The sequence below is a fragment of the Aplidium turbinatum genome, chromosome 2 (assembly GCF_918807975.1).
Source record: "Aplidium turbinatum chromosome 2, kaAplTurb1.1, whole genome shotgun sequence".
NCBI classification, from domain to species: domain Eukaryota; kingdom Metazoa; phylum Chordata; class Ascidiacea; order Aplousobranchia; family Polyclinidae; genus Aplidium; species Aplidium turbinatum.
Genome location: NC_137473.1, coordinates 55,999,438 through 56,015,704, shown reverse-complemented (window position 1 = coordinate 56,015,704; position 16,267 = coordinate 55,999,438). Strand labels below are relative to the sequence as shown.

The 16,267-nt window shown below is 38.0% G+C and overlaps 1 long non-coding RNA gene across 1 annotated transcript in view; it reads left to right on the top strand.

Annotated features, from left to right (window-relative positions):
* LOC145764752 (uncharacterized) overlaps positions 1-16,267 on the top strand; it is a 58,642-nt gene that overhangs the window by 20,620 nt on the left and 21,755 nt on the right. The window lies entirely within an intron of this gene.

Genomic DNA, 16,267 nt, shown 5'->3' with positions numbered 1-16,267 from the left:
TTAAGCAAAGGAAAACTGTTCAGCGTCCGGAAAATTCACGTCTGTTTTCGTCTGGGCCTATTTCAGGAATGGGCCTAATGCTGCAGCATCAATAGCATCCACCTTAATCCTGCACTGTGTATGACAGCCCCCAGTATTGATGCAACAGAGAAAAAGAAACCTTTTGTGATCCATTTTTATAGCGAGAACAAAGTAGCAGTTGATGCGTTTGACCAAATGGCAAAAAATGCACCACACATGCAGCAAGCAAAAGATTGCCTCTTGCAGTTTGGACAAATATGCTAGATATTGCAGCTTTGAACTTTTGGATTATTTTTCGAATGCGTTCCGGCAGCAACATCAGCCGACGTGATTTTATCCTCCAGATTGAGAGCTTGAGAACTGCTTATGTGCTGAAACGAAAGCCGACACTGCAGAGAAAAGAGCAAGGACAACAATCTAGAAAACGCAGAAAATGTGCTGGACATTATTGCAAAAACAATACAGTTACCATTTGCCGCCACTGTCGAAAAGTGGGAAGTGTGATAATGGTGACTGGAAAGTCATAGAGTGCAAAGGCTGCACTGCATAAAGTGTTTGTTGGTTTGTTTGATTTTTTTTTCTGAATAAGGAAATGTGTGCTATTTTTATGATAATAATGTCTTCGCTCTGTTGAATTTTAGATCAGTACAGAGTCAAGATACAGATACAGTCAAGCTTCGAACTGATCAAAACCTGGTAGTCGACGTCCTAATTTTCGTCTGAAACCAAAAAATGAACAGTGCAAGTAGGTGACAAAAGTAATAAGTGGTTCAGATAATTTTATCAGTGTAAAATGAAACGAACTATTACTGTTAATTTTGCGAAAAAATAAAGTTTTTGTGAAAAGTGTCGATTTCGACACCAACGGCCGTTGGAGGTATACTTTTTTCGGCCGTTCTAGTGTTAATAAAAGCACGTTTAAATCGGCACTGCGAAAGCTCAAGGCATGTACTTCTAGACTACGACTTCTAGACCCGTTATTAGCGCTAGACTAGACTAGTCTAGAAGTACATGCTTAAGGGCTTGCTTCTGTCAGATATACAGGCCATAACAATTGCCTTGTCTTCTCGTACCGACGTTTCATGCGATGGCATCAAGACACGAAGAAAGTCATCCTTGGAATTATGACTGGTGTTGGTGTCACTCTTGTCGGTATCAACGTGGCTTGATGTCTCCCGTAACAGTCGAATGATTTCTGCTTTTGATTTTTCTCACGCATTGTTTCCATGAAATATCACTAAAAACGTTCATTTTTTTACTTTAAACTGAAAAGTACCGAATAGCGGGAGTGTGACTGAAGAAATGTAGCACCTCTCTGCTACCGCTGCATTGAAAAAAGTATCGCCGTTGCTGCATCCGCTACTCCAACAAAAATGTAGCAGCGTTACCGCTTCCAAAACAGTTGCAGAGTTACAAAAGTAGCTCACTGCTGCCCACCTCTGCTCCAATCAGTGATGAAATTGAATGAAGAAAATACTTTGGTTACATAAACAGAAAATTATTTCAATCGATCTTTTTTCTTGTGTGGATAGTAAGTAACTTAATTTTGACCTCCATTGAAGCCAATCAGAATAATGGTTTGAATGAAGTGACGTCATCAGTCTCTGAAAAGAAGTTGTGGAATCACGTGATATCGAAAAATTCGATCCAATTATCCTTTACCAACATAACCGATTAGTGTAGGCTACTAGGTTATTGACTAATTGCATACTTCGTTTGGTTTATTCATTTTTATGACAGTTAAATGGGTTAATTTCATATTATAAAAACAAAAAGTATCACACCCTTGAAAGACGACAACGATCAATTTAACTGGGAATGCGCAAAAGATAAAAATTCCTGCTTCCCGATGATGAATATCTGAATGAAATCCAGGAGGAAACATTGAATACAAAATAGAGGTAAATCCAATAAAGTTAAAGCTTTTCAAATCTTTTCCACGTTCTGTGAAAGTCCACACTGGTTCGGTCACTGTTGGACGATTCTTCCTTAGTCTAAACAAACTACCTTGTTCCTTCAGAAGAAGAGGTCAATCATCGGGTTATCGGGGCTAAAATTATTTGCACCATAAAACATTGACGCCAGGTGACGATAAAGTGCAATATTTGGCCCAATAAAATAAACTGAAGTTGATTATTTGTAGCTTTACTTTTGTACTGAACAACCATTTTTAGAAACCTAACCTTGGTAGTTTTGCATTCACGTAGAGGATTTGAACCACTGACGCAGACCGATCAGCGAGATTGAAATATCATCATGATTGAATTATTTCATTTTCTAGGTGCTGCTGCTGTTGGACAGTGGTTCTTTCACCGTGTTTCACCAGCGCACACCGCGGAAGTTGAACTAGAGCGACTGTTCTTATCGTACAATTAAATCTGGTTTGCACTAATTTATCTTGCTCAAACAAGGTCGTAGAACAACATTCCACTGCAAATGCCACCTCATAGTGCGAGATTTGTGAAGTAATTACCGATTAAACTGATAATTAAACAACGTTATCAACGAAATAATGGCAGTGGGATGTCGCAGGGGAAAGGCACTTCTGTTCCAATCATATGATTCTGGTTCGACTCCTAGCTGAAGCTGGTTGTTGAAAATCATCGCACACCTTTACCAAGTGTAAAAAATAAGGATGGCATAGTTGCTAGAAGAAAAAGGAGAAATGAACTGGTCATCTTGCTTGTGTTAGAGACAAAGTCTTTACATAACAAAAACCTTATTTTCTCATACCTTGACGCTTGGAATCAGTATGAGACAGCTTTTGATTGATTGATTGAATCTTTAACCTCGGACTGGGAAAGCTTCTTGAAGAGCTTAATCCTGGCAGTTTCGCATACTTGTAGAGGCTTTGAACCACTGACACAGGCCCTGTCACCGAGATTGACAAAGGGAAGTTTCCGATTTTTGAAATCTTGTTGCCACGGAATTATTCCATCCATTAGATGCCGCTGAATGGAGAGCAGTCCTTAACTTGCGTTGCTCAAGCGCAACTCCGAGAGTCGAACCAGCGCAGCTTGATCTTGAAGCTTCTTCGTTCCAGAAGTCACGCGCTAACCAATTGAGCTATCGGGGCCCATTTGGAAATTTTTATATGTAATGTTTAGAACATAAGCCTTTTTGAATTGCAAAACGCTTTTAACACCGTCGGTCTTTCTGGAAGGATGATATTAGCCTGCTTTCTAATTTTGCTCTAACAAAACAACAAATTGAAAAAATGATTGATATGAAAACCACGCCTTAGCCTACCTTGGTAAGCCATGGTGAATAGCCTACAGTTGGTTGGGAATTTGTGAAGAATTGTTCTATGCTGGATTCTCCACTGAAAATGAATAACACAAAATGACATAGTGTTATTCAGTTTGACAACAAGTAAATAATCTACATGACGTTACTCAAAACTAATTATACAAAAGACACAAAAACAGAAATCACGAACTAGTTCTCGTAGGGGCAATTATGTTTTATTACATAATATAATGAGTTTCAAAAGTTTTAGTCTAACATGCACATTTCACTATAGATATAATTTTGCATAGATTCAAGGAAGTAGTACATTGGAAAGTTACACACCAAATCAAATACATGATAACTAGGGCAAGTTTTTGTTGCACTAAAATCGTGAAAAACTTGCACTTAATTTTAACAAAAGTTGCAGTAAAAAGTTGCATTTATTTATTTACCTTTTTACCATTCATTTACTTCGAAAGACTTGACACAACCTGTTTCCGTTGATGCGGGCTTGGCCAAAAGCCAAGTCATACTTCCACTTCTAATTTAGTTCGGGCACTGTCGTGCTTTGCTGAGGTTGTGATTTGTGAACTTCTAGCTTGCAAGCCAACTGTTGCGTCATAGGTAACGTTGAGATGCAGCCAAGACGGACTATATTAGAGGCCATGACAACGTACAATGGGATTGTTAAAACTGGGGGCAGATAGTGACGTCATAGTGCCATTGTCTTCAATTGAACCGACATTGAACGTTAAGATTTATAACACTGAAACGAAAGCTGTGGCAGCTTTAAAAAATTAATACTGTATATTGTTACAGAACGGTCGCCTACTGAAAGTTGAAATAAATCGCCAAGCAGGCTACGCTACTCGTCTTGTAAACAATTTAAGTATTTTTTAATCTTGTATCAAACGGGCCCATCACAAACTTGTAAAAGGAAAAATACAATTAAATCGTTCGTGATACTGATATTGTACCACACCAACCTTGAAAATTGCGGTGGATGAGCCATGATAACACTGAGATATTTAAAAAAGTGGTAACATCACTAGCCAAAAGTATGTAAAAAACAATGCACCAGCTACTCGTAGCCTAGACTCGGTTAGTTAAAAGATTAATTGTTAACGTGTAAAAAGTAATGCATCATTCACCAAGCCTTATAAACAAGTCAATATCGAGACAAGGCTGATACGCATCATCTTTAGTAGGTCAATATAATTTGACTATTATGCTAACCCGACTTATAGTAGTATTAATGAGAACACTCAAGAAAAAAACAAGATAAATATCCAGAAAAGCTCATAAACTAACGTTAACTAATCCATGATAATTAACTCCCAAGCTTGAGAATTTTCTGTCTCGGCTCTTTGTCAGATCTGGGACAATAAAGTGAAGAATAGTTGTTAAAAAAGATATTGCTTAAAATACGACAGTGAGCTTTCGAAACATGAAATCCATAGAAGTCTGAAATCACTAGAAATACCTTACAAAGTGATGAGATGCAGGTTAAATCAGCAATAGCGTGAAACATGATGTAGCAAAAAAATGACCAATGACACAAGCAATCACCAGGTACTTTTAATTTACCTCGATTCAACTCATTAAGATAAGAGCCATACTGCGAATAAATACTGTACGTGTCCTCATCATCGTGATCAAGTCGTGAAATATAGCCTGCAATGTACACTAGAGCCATTTTAGTATCTTCAGATAAGCATGTTTCTAGTTGTGGCAAACTGTCAATCATATCACAAAAACGTTCTGATAAACTGAAGCAGCATTTAGGACAGCTATGAGTGTGAGACACTTGCGCAGTGGCTTCAAATAAATCAGTGTTTAACCTCAAGCACAGCTTGGTTTTGCGTATTTGATGTTTTTCTAAAGCTTGTTGGACGGATATGAAGTAGGTGCCTCCGGAACCCTGTCGAAGCTTGCCAAACTCTTTCTCCACTGGGTCTGTTGTAAAACTTCCCAGAGTAACATAATCATGAGTACCAGAGACAAGAAGAAACTTCGTCAAATCAACCAGTCCGTAGCAAGTATGAGCCAAGTTCGATGAGGTATCTCGAGTCAACGACTTCACGCGTGAGCTAGCAAGTACTGGAGACAAATTTTTTGCGAGATCACCAACGCTTGTTAAGTATCGCAAATTGTTATCAGACACTGATCGGATAACTGCACGTCGTTGGTCATTGAACTTGGTATCTTCATAAGGACCGTGGACATTAACTATTTTCCAGAAGTCAATGAAGGTTTGCAGGAAAATGGCAGTGTCGCTTGCATCATCAATAAGAAGTGGGTGCGTTCTTAGCGCAGACAACGTTTCGTCACAGAAAACTTGAAGGCAAGTCGATACTTTTTGTCTTTCGATAGGCTTCGGCGATATGGATACATCAGTAAGTTTACAAAGTTTTACCAGCTTTTCTTTCTCATGACAATGAAGTGCTTTCAGATCAGACCACTTTGCGATGCGTTTTCTTCCGGCACTAGTATATTGTATTTCTTGAGTTTTTTCTGTTATCCAATTGTTGCGTACGCTCTTGAGCAAATGCACGTAATCATACAGCAAGAAGATGTCGTCAACCGTTCGCCATGGAGCACCAGGTTTGGTAGAAAATGATTTGAAAAAAGCTTGATTAACCCGGTTACCATCGCAAAGTATTGCAACTAATTTTCCACCAGAATTTTTAATTACTGAAATAAGCTGCTGAGTTTGTTGAAAAAGAAACTTTGCATCGAGTTTTCTAACAGGCAACATTTTGCAAACAAACTTGGGGCCTCCAAAAAGAGATACTACCATAAAACTCAGCATTGTATTTGCAAGCAAATCTGGCTTATTTACAGCTTTGCCAAAGAGGACACCACCGTGGTATTGCAGCATTGCCTTTACATAAACTTTATCGATTAAAAGCAGACATGTCTTTTGCCTCTGATCTAATGAAGCAAAAACGTTCCGAAGAAAAGAAAAATCATCAGTGTTTTTGACAATTGATGTGAGTCTTGTAAGTGTTCTAGTACTAGTCCGGTGGCAGAGACGATTGACCTTGCATTGTTGTATTAAGTTTTTTTTATTGTTGATTTTGGTAGCCAAGGGTGTCTATTTTCAGAAACTGCTTGATGACATGTTGTCACCTTTGAGCAATTTGAAAAATTCAAGATGGCCGCCATTACCTATAAATGACCATAACTCCCTACCCATTCACTTTAGGAAGGAGATTTCTGTCTCTATACCTAGGTTGTAGGGGTCAAGCTATCCATTGGAACTAATTATTTTGTTAATATCGTATTACATAATGGTAATTTCCAAGATGGCGTCCAAGATGGCTGCCATTACCTATAAATGACCATAACTTCCTACCCATTCACATTAGGAAGGTGATTTTTGTCTCTATACCTAGGTTGTAAGGGTCAAGCTATCCATTAGAACTAAGTATTATGTTAATATCGTATTCCACACTGGTAATTTCCAAGATGGCTGCCGTAACACTAAAATATCTTCTATATACATTATATACTATTCACTCTTGGAGGTAAATATAAAAAGGAAAACGACCACAGGTGTTATATTCAAATGTTCTTTAATTGTAATTCTGACTTGCAGCTATACTTCGCAAGCTAACAATGTCTGCTAACCCTGGAGACTTTAAAACCACCAACCCATCGCCGAAGCGTTCGCATAGGTTTTGGACAATTAAACGACGTGTCAGCCTATCATCCCCGAATTCTTTGTATGCTTCATGCAACTCAACTGAATTCAGGAAGCCGGACGATTCTTTTATCATTACAACAAGTGATTCAAAGGCACGATCAATGTTAACTTGGCTATCAGACTTAGTTGCAGCTGAAGTCACATTTTTTTCTGACAAGAAGCTATTTCGGCAATCTACATGATACCTTGCATCAGCTGCATGAAGGTCACTTAGGCTACAGTGCTATCTACCCTTTGCCGCACAACTTCTGATAGCTCATCTTGACGCCGTTCGCAGGCTTCACGTATAGTTTGCTTGAGTGAGTTCTTGCCACCTGCGCTGCCTATTTCCCGACATGAATAAGAATATGCTGGTCGCCAACGTTTTGGGTTTTTGGGATCTTTTTCAAGCACACAAATTTTCCCACAAAACAAATAATGTACTTTGAAGATAAACCCTGGTAGTGATGACCGTCTCCTGGTCTTAGGTGGAATGTAAGACGAGTAACTTCCTGGATTCTTCCTTTTGTGCCTTTCAACCTGGAGGCTTGAAGTATATGTTGAAGCACAGTTTCTGTGACATTTTACTGTGCATTCTGGATTTTCAATAATTTTTTCTTCAAGAAGTTTATGATACCTGTCCCCGTAGATTTTGCTATGCTTGATAAAGTTTTGAATTCTGACAGGACCCGTGTCTTTCAACGGTTCAGTCTTATTCTCACATCCAAATTTGGACACGAAAAAGCACTGTTGTTTATTCATATTTCACTATTGGTGATCGTCATATACTATACTATAGTACTATAGTCTATACCTGAAAAGACGACAGTGAATTATATTAGTGCCCGTCTATTACAATACAGGCCTCGAAATTCGTTTTAGTTGACGGCGGACAAACGTGTTCGGTCTGAGCAGCTATCTCGGCGGAAAAATTAAGTCTCACGGCGGACACACCAGTTTTAACGGCGATCGTCATACTTAATCACTTTATCTTGATAATTATTCGCCATTTGAGAACTATAGCTACGGTTTGGAAGGCTTTTTAAAATTTCAGCGAAGTCACTTTGAAAGGCTTTCATCAGACCAACGACGTGCGCTTGCAGAGTCAAAGCGTCGTGTAGCTGCTTCATACGCCGCATAACTGATTAATCGGACGAGACTTAGCGAAGAGTTCACCTTTGTTACGCTGATTCAATGTCATCAATCGTTGAACTTGAAGCAACGTAAAGGTCGAAAGTTTTTCTGCTTGAATGGAAACTAAGGGGTACAGTATTCACGTTTTGTAGATGCGCGCTAGAATTCGCGGGAAATTATATTCTCGCAACAATTGTTCGTGCTATGCAATGACGATTTGTATCGCTAGTTCCTGTGTTATTTCTCGGCGGACAAATATGACCGATCTAGATGGTACTTCCCGCGGACATCACATGCTGTGACGGCGGACATGTCCGCCGTGAATTTATGGGCCTGCAATGTGATATTTACAAGGAGTTATGGTCATTTATAGGTAATGGACGCCATCTTGGAAATTACCAGTATGTAATACGATATTAACATAATACTAATGCTCTAATATACTAATGCTCATAATTTTAATGGATAGCTTGACCCTCACAACCTAGATACATAGAGACAAAAATCACCTTCCTAAGGTGAATGGGTAGGGAGTTATGGTCATTTATAGGTAATGGTGGCCATCTTGGAAATTACCAGTATGTAATACGATATTAACGTAATACTTAGTTTTATTGGATAGCTTGACCCCTAAAACCTAGGTATAGAGACAATCATTACTTTCCTACAGTGAATGAGTAGGAAGTTATGGTCATTTATAGGTATAATAGCGGCCATCTTGGACGCCATCTTGGAAATTATCATTATGTTATACGATATTAACGTAATACTTAGTTTTAATGGATAGCTTGACCTCTAAAACCTAGGTATAGAGACAGAAATCACCTTCCTAAAGTGAATGGGTAGGGAGTTATGGTCATTTATAGGTAATGGCGGCCATCTTGGACACCATCTTGAATTTCTCAAATTGCTCAAAGGTGACAACATGTCATCAAGCAGTTTCTGATAATAGAGACCCTTGGCTACCAAAATCAACAATAAAAAAAACTTAATACAACAATGCAAGGTTAAGGGAAAAAATGGCATTTGGCTCCCAGACTATACTGGGCAACTTAAAATCCCGTCTCAGTCGGTTGTATGAGCTTCTGGACAAAGAAAAATATTCGAAGGACCTAACGATTGTTTCCACGGTGTATTTCTTTTCTATAGCCGGCATAAAATTCATAGATTTCATCTGTTGTAAAAGAATGCTTTGTTGATGAGATAATTCCATATAATGCAAGAATCTTACAGCTTCTTGAATTTGTGACCATCTGGAACATTTACTTGCTGATAGAAACGTTATAGAGCATTTTACTCCAGAATGAAATGCTTCAAAGCTCAGATTGTCATCAATTCTTAACACAAACTTGGGTATGCCGGAATCTTGCATAAATTCCTTGCATTGAAAAACAAGCGTCTGATGAGCCCGAAATACAACAATGTCATCACCTGCTAAAAAAGGAAATTGGACACTAAAAGCATTAGCCAGGAGATTTTCAAAGCTCACAATAATGTCACTTTTGTCAAAACTAGGTAATTCATCAACAGGCTGATTGCGAATTCCACTTAACGCCCTTTGAGTACTTCTAGGAAGAAACGGTGTTGAAGGAACTAAACTCAAAGGGACACAGGTAAACACAGATGGTGGATACAAAGGTCTTACTTTCCCATACTTGATGGTGGTAGGATAGTTTTCTGGCCAATGGCGTTCACAAACGACGATGTCCTTTGAGTCGGGAATATTATCCCTTGGGATAGTGGCAAGCCATCTATCACGTTCCGGTTGGCATTTAGGCAGTCTAAACACTGCAACTTTATTTTCTTCACTATAATTTCCATTGCAATTAAAGACACAGCACTTCTTAACCATATTTACAAGAGTACTAATATATCACAAACAACGCTTCACAACGTAAAACAAATCAAATATAAGATTGAATCAAATATAGACGTATTAAGACGTTAAATAGCCTATCCATCAAGGCTGCTCAAGAGTAGACCCTCCGGGCCTCCGCCCTAATAGCTCAAATGACGACCAGCAATTCAATTAGGCTATGCTGTTTCGAATCAAATCATCCATGAACGTAAAAACAATCATTGTATTACAACCGGAAAAGCAGCTTACCATGCAATAGCACTGGGGGTTGGAAAACTTTTTGACTGATGATATCAATTTGTTTATTGCAAAAATTTCCGAAATATGGATTAGGGCCTAGGGGGAAGCCAAGAAAAGTATAAGTTGCTTCAAATCAAAATGAAATGATAAAAAAAATACGCCGGAAAAGGCAAAAGTAAATTATTCGTTTTCTACCTCACAGAAACTAATAGGCCTATTTGAGATTCTCAAACTAGTAGCCTAGTTTAGTAGTTCTGTATGGCAGTTTCATACACTCAGCTGGTGATCTCAAGAACTGCTGACTTGTAGGAGACTCTCTCATTCATATAGGTATCAGACGTGTTGGGTCAAATTTAGTCTGGCAGCTTATTAGGCCTACGTTCTCAGATTCTCCAGTTTTTCACTGTCGTTTCAAACGCACAACCAAATGAAATTGCTTAGATTTGGAAACGATTAAAAAAACATATTTTGAAATACCAAAACAAATCAAAGTAGGCTATTTCTGTTTCAAATATCGATCTATCTCATCCTTATGCTGATATAGGACACCTATAAATTACTTTCCTACCAAGTTTAGAGTTCTAACTTAAGTAGGCTACTGTACCGGTATTCATTAAAGTAAAATAACTCCTGACTACCCTGCACTAAATGCACTGCAAAATGGAAGCATCTGCAGAGAAATTTCATTGAAGACAATGGCACTATGACATCACTATCTGCCCCCAGTTTTAACAATCCCATTGTACGTTGTCATGGCCTCTTATATAGTCCGTCTTGGATGCAGCTAAACCGTCACATAGCTCTTCGTTATGCAAAGCAAAGAGAATAGAACCACACTAGAAATAGTTTTATAGCATGTTTTTTAAATCACTCCTTTACATTTTGTACAATAGGCTACTTAATAAAAGTTGCATTAAAAAGTTGCATGTAAAATAGAAATAAGTTGCAAAAAGTTGCAATATAAAATTCCTACAAACAGCTTAAAACATCATACTACATAAATTCTAAGTATTTAGGAAGCTGCCGGAAGGTGTAAAAAAAAGTTGAATCATAAGTTGTATAAAAAAGTTGTAAAAAACAGTAGAATCATATCAGAAACAGTTTTACAGCATGTTTTTTAAATCACACCTTTACATTTCACGCAATACTTGATAAAAGTTGCAGTAAAAAGTTGTATGTAAAATAGAAATAAGTTGCAATATAAAATTCATACAAACAGCTTAAAACATCATAGGCTACTACATAAATTCTGAGTATTTAGGAAGCTATCAGAAGCTGTAAAAAAAGTTTCAAAAATTGCAAAAACTTGCCCTAAATGAGTCATAGATTGTCTTGTTCTATTACAGTAGGCTACCAACTGTGTTCAAAAACGTTCTAGTCTTGCTTACCAAATGTCTGGTTGTGCCAATGTATGCCTGATTCTTGTCATGCAAACTACTAAATTTAGAAAAGATACACTAGGCAATACTTAACAAAAATATTTTATAACGTAAAGGTTTTGAACCATTAACGCAAGGCCGGTTAGCGAGTTTGACAGACTGAAGTTTGTTGCTTGTGAAGTATTTCATCTGCTAGGTGGTACTAATTGGAGAGTCGTCCTATCAAATGCGTTGCTTGATTTTGTGTTTTCGTTACATTAGGCCTCGAAATTCAGGGCGGACATGTCCGCCGTCATAGCATGTGATGTCCACGGGAAGTACCATCTAGATCGGTCATACTTGTCCGCCGAGAAATAACACAGGAATTAGCGATACAAATTTTCAATGCATAGCACGAACAATAGTTGCGAGAATATAATTTTTGTTGCCTTGGAGAAACACTGAAACAGTAGCAAATGAGAAAAAGTAAGTTGAAAAACGTTGAATCACACTGTTATTGAAAAATTAACAGTCTGACTAAAATCTTCGAAATCAAATTTTCTTTGTTTGTCAACATCAGAGGATGTTAAAATATATTGTGACATTTGGGGAATACAGCAAAGAAAGCTTAAAAATATAATTTTTAGAAAAATTTATTTAAACATTCGCCAAAAGTTAGCAAAATCTGAAAGTTTTTGCAAAATATGACAATTCAGGCCGTATCTTTATAGGTAGCCATGGGTAAGGTTGGTTACAAAATTAGATTATACGAGTAGGCTACTACAGCAAGATGCAGCAAAACTTGTTGTTTTGATAATACAGTAAAAAAGAAAAGGTCCAGGGAAAATTCTGAAAGTGAGAATGAGGGCGAAGAACCCACTTGCTCTACGGCAGTGGATAAAGATAATAAAGCCACAGCCACCGTTATTAAAACTCAAAAACGAGTGTGCAGTATTGCTACAATCCAAATGTGGATCGAAAAAAAATTTCAAGTGGTTGCGTTATAAAGGCGACAACGGTCAAGTAAATCTAATGTGGTGCAAATAAGTTACTGCAGGAAGTATCCTGCAGTGGTGCAGCAACAGATGCTCAATGTGAGAAATTTAGTAGTGAAAGACGCATGTCGCATAATTACATTAAAGGAACAACGAATGTAAGGATTGGTTCTATCAAAGATCACAAGGCATCGTTACCTCATATGGCTGCAGCTTCAGCATATCTGGCAGACAATACCCAAGCCATCAATTTTCGATCGTCAAGGCCATCGACAAAAGGGGTGACAACAAAAAAATCAAAATAAAGAGACTGTTTGAAATCGTATATATTACACTGGCCGACACAATTTTTGGTGCCGGCGGTTTTTGAACTGATTTAGACTAACTTTGGGGCGCTGAATCCGAAAATGCAATCAGTTTTTGTCCATCAGGTCAACTTTTTAAGTTACAGTGATTCCACTGCATGAGTGAACTTGTGCATAAGGGCCATTCCGTGTCGATTCACACAGCCAAGAGATTCAACCTTTCGATTTTCTTTAAATTTTACACATCTTTTTACTATTCTATATGATGAACACTTGCAAAATTTGAGTGAAATATATTGAGAAACACGAGAGTTATGAACCATTTAGTTTGGGGGGGTCTGCTGAGGGGGCACAATTTTTTTATTTTTGGCCATGTTTGAGGCCCTATTACTGCTAAACTAAATCAGGTAACAACCCAATTTTTTTACAAGTGATAGTACTTCTGCCAAATATTGAAAAAACAGCATCGTTCACTTTGTCACTCTAAAAGGTCAAAGGTCATAGACTCCCAAAGTTGGCCGTTTCCAGCTCTCGGTTAAAATTTTCCACAATTTGAAAAGCTCACCAAGACCCTATTTCTCATTGATTTTGGCTGAAATTTGGTGAAAGTGTTGTTTACAGGATTCTCTATGAACTGAAAAAATTTTAGTACAAAATATTAAATAGATTGGGAGATATTTTTTATGAAACATGGGTCAAAATGGAAAAAAGCTAAAAGTGGGGTCCTTTTAATATCCCGGTTACCCATGACCCTAAAGAAAATTTGCACTGAAATTTTATCGTCATATTCACTAAGATATGACAAGTCTACCATGAAAAATTGATCCATGGTTCTCAATGTTTTATAGAAAGTATGCATCAAAGTAAATCCAATTGTGGCAACCCTTCAAAAACAGGAACAGGAAGTTCTTCACTGTGTACAAGTATGTAGCACTGGCCTGATTGCTGAAGCTAGGATTGGATATTGCAAGAAAGTCCTATTTTTCCTGTTTATGCCTTTTGTGTTTACTGCACAAAAACAGCAGTCGCTAATGATATTTTGGCTTATGCCACACCATTAGACTTCTTTTGTTTCGTCCATTGACGTAAATGTTCTTTCAAAGTTTTGCAAACAATGTGGGGAGCCCAAGACTTATCTTGGTCTCCAACTTCACTTTACAGTAAAGTAAGCATAAACTTTAAAGTAAACAATAGTAAAGGTGTGGACACACAACACCTTCAGACTCCACACCTTTACTTTGCTGTAAAGTGAAGTTGGGGATCAAGATAAGTCTTGGGCTCCCCACATTGTTTGCAAAACTTCGAAAGAACATTTACGTCAATGGACGAAACAAAAGAAGTCTAATGGTGTGGCATGAGCCAAAATATCATTAGCGACTGCTGTTTTTGTGCAGTAAACACAAAAGGCATAAACAGGAAAAATAGGACTTTCTTGCAATATCCAAACCTAGCTTCAGCAATCAGGCCAGTGCTACACACTTGTACACAGTGAAGAACTTCCTGTTCCTGTTTTTGAAGGGTTGCCACAATTGGATTTACTTTGACGCATACTTTCTATAAAACATTGAGAACCATGGATCAATTTTGCATGGTAGACTTGTCATATCTTAGTGAATATGTGGATAAAATTTCAGTGCAAATTTTCTCTGGGGTTATGGGTAACCGGGATATTAAAAGGACCCCACTTTTAACTTTTTTCCATTTTGACCGATGTTTCATATAAAATATCTCCCAATCTATTTAATATTTTGTACTGAAATTTTTTTAGTTCATAGAGAATCCTGTAAACAACACTTCCACCAAATTTCAGCCAAAATCAATCAAAAATGGGGTCTTGGTGAGCTTTCCAAATTTTGGAAAATTTTAACCGAGAGCTGGAAACGGCCAAATTTGGGAGTTTATGACCTTTGACCTTTTAGAGTGACAAAGTGAACGATGTTGTTTTTTTAATATTTGGCAGAAGTACTATCCCCTGTGAAAAAATTGGGTTGTTACCTAATTTAGTTTAGCAGTAATAGGGCCTCAAACATGGCCAAAAATAAAAAAATTGTGCTCCCTCAGCAGACCCCCCCAAACTAAATGGTTCATAACTTTCGTGTTTCTCAATATATTTCACTCAAATTTTGCAAGTGTTTATCACATAGAATAGTAAAAAGGTGTGTAAAATTTAAAGAAAATCGAAAGGTTGAATCTCTTGACTGTGTGAATCGACACGGAGTGGCCCTCATGCACAAGTTCACTCATGCAGTGGAATCACCGTAACTAGAAAACTAGATCTGATGGACAAAAACTGACTACATTTTCGAAATCAGCAACCACAAATTAGCCGAAAACAGCTGAAAAATCTTCGGCACCACAAAATTTTTTTTTTTTTCGTCGGCTAGTGTTATCGCTAAAGAAGAGCTCCCATTTACGCTTTCTCCTCCATTATCTAGTCTGGAGAAAAGACACGGAGTAGATCTCAGTATTACGTATCTTAACGACAAGCAGTGATCTCGTGGATATTGGTGCATGTCTTTGAAGATCGATACTATTGAAGCTCTCAATGCTTGGACGGCCATGACTGCGCTGATTATAACTCCGAGCCTGCCGTGATCTCGTGGAATACTGATACTATTTTGGAGAGGCGACCGCATCACGAAGACAGCAAAAGATAATTGTGCTTTTTCTTAAGTTTTGTTTATTCTTTTCGTCACTTTCGCTCACATGACTCTCAAAAATGAACCGAAAGAAAAAAGCCTAGTGAAACTTTGCATAGCAGAAAATAGTAGCGTTAGTGTAGAAGTCAGACCAACAACTCGTGCCCAGAGCATTGTGACGCAAGAAGCCACATGACCTTGTTTGGTGGAAGTTAATCAGTTATGCGGCATATTGAGCAGCTACACGGCGCTTTGACTCTTCAAGCGCACATCGTTGGTCTGATGAAAGCCTTTCAGAGTGACTTCGTTGAAATTTTAATAAGCTTTCTAAGCCGTAGCTATAGTTCTCAAATGGCAAAGAATTATCAAGATAAAGTGATTAAGCATGACGATCGACGCAAAAACTGGTGTGTCCGCCGTGAGACTTGATTTGTCCGCCGAGATAGCTGCTCAGACCGGACACGTTTTCCGCCGTCAACGAAAACGACTTTCGTAGCCTGTTACATGTTGAGTGCATTTAACATTTTTTTCTTCTGAGTGCATTTTAGCACCTGTCGACTACCACACAGTTCGGTCTGAAAAAGGAAACCAACGAAAAGCTGATCGAGTTGTTAGAGTTTGGACGTAATCGAGTTATCTCACTTTGTTTTGAGTCCAAAGAATGTGTTTGTTTGCAATCTCAATACCAGCTAACGGTTGTTCAATGCAGATGATTCAGAACACAGCTGATTGAAATGTTTCGACAACACCTAGACTAGAGCTAGAAACAGTGTGAACAAGTGGATACACAGTTCATTT